Source organism: Cricetulus griseus, unplaced genomic scaffold (assembly GCF_003668045.3).
Source record: "Cricetulus griseus strain 17A/GY unplaced genomic scaffold, alternate assembly CriGri-PICRH-1.0 unplaced_scaffold_76, whole genome shotgun sequence".
Classification (NCBI taxonomy): Eukaryota; Metazoa; Chordata; class Mammalia; order Rodentia; family Cricetidae; genus Cricetulus; species Cricetulus griseus.
This window is the reverse complement of record NW_023277417.1, coordinates 91146-97683: the sequence shown is the minus strand read 5'-3', so window position 1 is coordinate 97683 and position 6538 is coordinate 91146. Positions and strand designations below refer to the sequence as shown.

At 41.4% G+C, this 6538-nt stretch overlaps 1 pseudogene; it reads right to left on the bottom strand.

Moving 5' to 3' along the window:
* Positions 1-2299: 2299 nt before the first annotated feature.
* On the bottom strand, positions 2300-2819 carry LOC113830969 (annotated as a pseudogene).
* Between the last annotated feature and the right edge of the window lie 3719 nt (positions 2820-6538).

Sequence of the window (6538 nt, the reverse complement as noted above, 5' to 3'; positions counted from 1 at the left end):
TGTGTGTGTGTGTGTGTGTGTGTGTGTGTGTATCTGTCTGTGTCTGTTTCTGTGATTGTGTGTTTTTTGTATAGATTTATGGAATATGATATTGTCTCTCTGCTGACTGTGAACAGAACCACATCCCTGATGGAAAAAAATATTCATAGACTGTGTATGTTTCATAAAGCTGTTAAAATTGATTCATAAAATAACAATCAGGACAGGCAAAAACACAGGCATGACACAAATGCCCAAAATATTTAATAACTATGTATGACTATGACATAAAATTTTTGAAGGATTCTGGCAACAGATAAATACTTGCACTGAGGACTTAGCCTCCATGGCCATCCTGTAACTAGCATTCACTTGAACACAAGCTTTTATTTGGTTAAGTAGGTGCAAGAATCTCTAATCACCTAGACAAAATATGTAAGCATGTATGATGTAGAATATAATAATTTGAGACTATGTTTGTGACTTAGATTATAATAACGTGAGCAAGTACACACACACACACACACACACACACACACACACACACATACTCACAAGAGAGGAAGGCATGGACATATGGACATTTTGTGGTGGGAAAGAGAAAGAGAAATGCATGGTAGACATCTTTTAGAAAACCCCTGTCATATAAGTAGCTTGCTCCCTGCACAGGATCAAGGCAACACTTCTCTCATCTTCCTTGTTAGAGCCCTGGCAGAAATTGACTCTCTTTTCCAAGAAAAAGACCTCATCATTACTCCTCCTTCACTAAACATTCATAGCCAAGACATGTATACAGTCATGAGACAAAAAATAAGCTCTTACATGCTGAGCAGATGCTTGTTTCTGAATGGAAGGGGCTGCTATGTGTTTGAGGTTTTCTATTTCTTCCTTTCCTCTTAAGGTTAGGCAGACTATGTGGGTATAATGGAGAATAAATGATATTTCTAATATATATATGTATATGTGTGTGTGTGTGTGTGTGTGTGTGTGTGTGTGTGTGTGTATCTTTTAAAAGAAAGATAGCATTTATGTATAGGTCAAGAGAGTTCATTTATATCCCCAAGATAATGAAAAAAATTATATAAAGACTTGGTGGTTAATGGAGGCATGAGGACAAAAAGAAAATCCAAGGAGGGATTTTAACATGTCTGTACTAGAGTTAAATATTATGTTGGTTTCAAACCAGGTTTAAACAGTGAGGTGCTGTTTTCGTTCTATTAGCAATGTTACACTTAGCTAATCTGGAAGTTTCTCATGAAATAAAAACATTTCAAACAAAGATCTCTGCCATCCAGAATAGGGTTTACAAAAATATCTTACAATTCAAAATTCCGCTCGTGAGACATCTGTCTTTATTTATATTCAGTTCAGAGTTTGTCTCCCACGTTTCCCCAAGTCTTTCACATTCCCTCAGTTTACTTCTCTGCTTTATTTCTGTCATGTGGCTTGATTGCCTCTGTGATCCTTCATTTACTTTTCAAGACTGTGTGACCCTTCAGATCAATAGTGTGCCCAGTGCACATCCTGAACATTTCTGGTGGCAATGAAGAAACATGGCATTGTAACTAAGTGTTCTGACCTGATATATCAGGTCTCCTGGGGATGACAAGCATCTCTTGATTGCATGGTGATTTTCCAAGTAACTGGAAAATCGCTACTTTCTTTTTTTAAACTTTTTTATTAGTTCAAATTAGGAACAAGCTTGCTTCACATGTCAATCCCTTCTCCCTCTCCTACCCCTCCCTTCCAGAAATCCACCCTGGGAAGCCCCCCATTCCATCCTCCTTCTGCTCCCCAGGGAGGGTGTGGCCCTCCATGGGGGCTCCCCAAATCCACCACCTCATCCTGGGCTGAGCCTAGGCCCTCCCCTAGGTCGAGAAAGCAACCCATCACATGGGATGGGCTCTCAAAGTCCCCTCTTACACCAGGGAAAAATACTGATCCACTAGGAGGGGCCCCACAGAGTGTTGAGGCCTCCTCATTGACATCCACGTTCAGGAGTCTGGATAGGTCCCGTGCTGGCCTCTGTCAGGGGTCCATGCCCTACCCCTTGTTCAGGCCCGTTGCCTCTGTGGATTTCACCATCCTGATCTTCATTCCTCCCTCTTTGGAACTGGGTTCCAGAGTTCAGGTCAGTGTACAGATGAGGGTGTCTGCCTCTACCTCCACCAGCCACTGGATGAGGGCTCAAGGATGGTATACAAAGCAGTCATCAGTCTCATCACAGGGGAAGGGCACTTAGGATAGCCTCTCCACCATTGCGCAGACTGCCAGTTGGTGTCATCCTTGTAGATCTCTGGAAATCTCCCTAGTGACAGACCTATAATGGGCCTATAATGGATTGGACTTCAGAAACTCTTTCTGATCCCTCCTTCGTTTCCCCACTCACACTATTCTGGTAATTTTGCTGGTAGTTGCGTGGAGGGCCCCTCTGACGTGGATAGTTTCTTTAATGGTTAAGGTCTACTACTTATTTACTGCCTTGGACTAGAACTCCACAAGGGCCTGAAACATTTGCTGCCTCCTTCGCACCCTTTTCTCCTTCAAGGGCACCAAACTCCACAGTCTCTTTGTCTCCCTCACCTCGAAGGTATTTCTTGGGTTTATTCTTCTTTATGGCAGTCTGGTGTACAGATACGTCTTCCTTGGTGCCATTTCTGTTGGTGAAATTGTATCCGTTGCTTACATTGAACCATTTTGCTGTTACCAAAACCTTCCTTGCAATGACTTTTTGTTCCCCGAGGTGGGTGCTACACATTGCTGCTGCTGGTTTCTTGGGCAGTGCTGAGGGCGGCTGTTGGGGCAGCTGGCATCTGCTGGGTCTTTGCCTTGCTGCTCATGGTTACATTGGTGGTGACTGGGACCTTGCCAAAGGCTGCAGCCTCTCCTGGGGTGTGATGATGACTAGGTCAGGGGTGGCAGTGGTGATCTCAGAGCTCTCTGTGATCCTTTCTCCCCTCCTGGTAATGATCAAACTATCATATGCCTTTAATCCCAGCACTTGAGAGGCAGAGGCAGACAGATCTTTGTGAGTTCCAGGACAGGCTCCAAAACAATACACAGAAACCTCTCACAAAAAAACAAGCCAAAGCAAAACAAAAAATCCCATTCTCATAGATGCTCACTAAAAGCACCATATTCTGCAAAACCCCCACAGCTAATTGCCTGTGCTACTATGATGGTCACATTTTTATAAAGTAAGTGGTGATTGTTTCAGCACTCACATCGTCCACCATGGATTGCCTGTGTCCCAGACTATGTTACAAACTGCATTCTGATGAAACTCTGCCGATAATCAGTGTCTACTGTGAAGTTGGTATTGACAGTGTGTTCCCAGAAGAAAACTGAGCAGAAGACATGAGAAGAGTGTTGCAGACGGCACAGCATTTAGACTCTGACTACACATGCACATTGTTTTGTCGGAGGAGAACCGGTACAGCAGAGCCTGAAAAGGGAGGTGTGGTGTCTGATGAGCAGAAAGGGGCAGAACGTTGGGAAGCATGCAGCCATGGCCACACCTGCATTGGACAGCCACCTACCGGTCCCAGCAAAGACAGAGAGATAGGAGGTAAAGACAATAGAGGTTATATGGAAGAACAGAAAGACGCTCACCAGGGTGATGATGCCTTGTGTTGCTCTCATCACAGAGTTTGACCTAGGAGACAGGGATCTCTGGATCTGTTCTACCCTCTGCTTATGTTGGAGCAGGATAAATATCATGTAGCCACTGGACAACAACATGAGCCCCAAAAACACAGCATCATTGACTGCCAATAGGAGGACAAGAAGTTTACTGATTAGTCTCCCAGAACTTATAACAACACAGTATCCAAAATCTTTAATCCCAGTCATATTTCTTCCATACCATGTATCAGTTGTGTATATGGGAAGAAAGACATATAATAACAGCTGGAGGGCCCAGCAAAGTCCCAGGGAAGGACCAGTGATCCTGGGGATTCTGACCTTGAGCTGTGCCCACTTGGAATTGCTGGGGCTGATGGAGATGGCCTGACAGACACTCAGCATGGATGTGGAGCTAAGGGACACTCCTCTGCCAACTCTATGAAAATATAAGGCAAGTTTACATGAAATATAATCTACATAGTAAGTGTGACTAAAAGCAGCAGTGGTCTGCGGGATTCCTTTGCAGAGAACTATGAAGTTGGCCCAGGTCAGGTGTTTGACAATCAGGTCTGTGGGCTTCGCCCTGATTCTAGCAAAGTCAGCAACGATAAGACAACAAAACAAGGCCGAGTTCCCCAGCATTCCCAGGGCAGTCTGTAACATGAAGAAGATTCCTACAGCCAAGTCTCCGGAGGCCATTCTGTCCTGGTCCTGGGTCACTGCACAACAGGTTCAGAGGACACTTGTTAGACAATTTGGAATTTAATTGTCTTAGTATGCCAAACAGGGTAAAGCTAAGATATTATTACCTTACATTTATAAGCAATGTTAAAATGTGTTTTACTAGTAAGTAGTTCACTAGGACTCAATGATTTGCTAGTGTTTGAATTATAGATAATTAACTTGAACATTGAGATAAAAGTTAAACTTTATACTGCCATTTATAGGTACTAGCAGTTTTTTCAAGTGCTTAACAATTAATACCTGTTTTAAACTACACAAGTGTACTGGTGAGGTGGACTAATGTTCAAGTTTCTTTCAGAAAAGTGTCCTGGGTAGAGACACAATGCAGGTTTCCAAGGTCCCAGCAACTAGTAAAAGGCAGAGACCAGAAAGGAAACAGTCTAGCCTCAGAGAAATGAGTAACCCCTGAGATGCTATTGGCAACTGATAGCTACTAGGAAAGGAGCAGTCAGCTTCCTTTGAAAATGTGGCCCTCAATAAGTCCCCAATTCTCCAGTGGATGAACACACAACCAAGAGCATATGGGCATCACAAACTATGATTTGTATGCTAAGAAATTTAAAAAGCCCAAAGATGGATGGGTAGATGTTGTAAATGTGAGGAGTGAAGAACGTATGAAAATGATCAAATACATATAAATTTCCCAAAGATTAAAAGTGAGAGTAAATAACAGAGAATAATTAAAAACAATGAAATTTGAGAATAAGAAGGAGATGGTAATAAAAATTAAGAAAACAGTGACCATCAGCTCATCAGCTGTCAGGAAACAAAACATTTGAATTCTCCTTTTTCTAATACACAGGGAATTGCACTTACATATGTTTCATATATATATATATATATATATATATATATATATATATATATATGGTTATGTTTCCTTTTAAGTGTTTTCAACATTAGTTTTTCAATCTTTGAATATGGCATATATTATTTAATGTATAACTCAATTATACTTAATCATATCTAAATACAGGAAATAGCAAAAAAACTTACCAATGGTTTATAACAGGATAGAATTGAGGCATTTATTCAGTTGGGGGATCACTGGTGAGATTCTTCACCTGTTTGTAATGGAATTAATGTACAATAGAGACTACATGTTAGTATCCAGCAAAAGGAGCAACCCTTCTGAACTGAGGGATATAAAATTTAACTAATAGAACTATAAATGTAAAAGATACCAGTATGCTGTCAACCAATGATACCATGGGTACTGAACACATAGCTCAATACTAATGGACAAATCTGTTTAATTCAAATGCAATTATCTGGGATGGAAATAGTGACACATAGCTAAATCACAGCCCCAGTAGGAGAAGCTGGAGGTTTACTATTAGGTTGAGTCTGGCTAGGTCTGCATAAGAAGCTATAAGATTACAAGGACTACATAAATAGACCCTGTCTCAAAAACCAAACAAACAAAAAGCTAGCTCTTTGGGACATGAAATTCTGAGTCTGGGTACCTTTGACATAGCAGAGACCTTAGACATGAATGACATAAGGTTGAGTTCATTCATTCAGTCAAATGCCCATGGACTTGAAATTAGGATATTGAAACATCCATTTACAACTCAGTCCTCTTTTCACAACCCCAAACTTGAAGCCCTCTAAGAAGGATATTAAATTCTCACTATGCCACCCCACGCAGGCATTTCCAATAAAGAAAACAATAATCTTCACTCAGGTAAAGCCCCACTGGAAAGCAGTACTTGAGCTGGAACTATGCATTGGATAGAAAACAGCTCTCAAATTGCTCATATAACTCACAAAATTATGAGTTTTAGCAGACACACTGCACAAAAGTTTGAGATTACTAAATCAAAAGTAGTGCAGATGAAACTGAGAAACTGTAAGAACTATTTTAGTGACCAGGAACGCACTTGACTTGGAGTAAACACATTGTCACTGTCTTGGAAAAGAGCACAAATAGGTAGGAATCCAGTATCGTGTCTCTCACATGCAACCTCTGTCAAGTCATATTGGGTTCAGTTCTTAGACTTATCTTTCCCCACCATGTTCATTCTTACTGTGAAAGAGCTCTTCCCTGAAAAAGGAACAACAATTTGGAAATCTGAACTCACCACCTTCCTAAGACAGTCCTGACTTCTGCACACTGGGGATCCAAAGAAAGTAACCCATCTGTGTAGGTAGGATGCATCAATGATGCTTGCTGCTATGTGAAAACTCA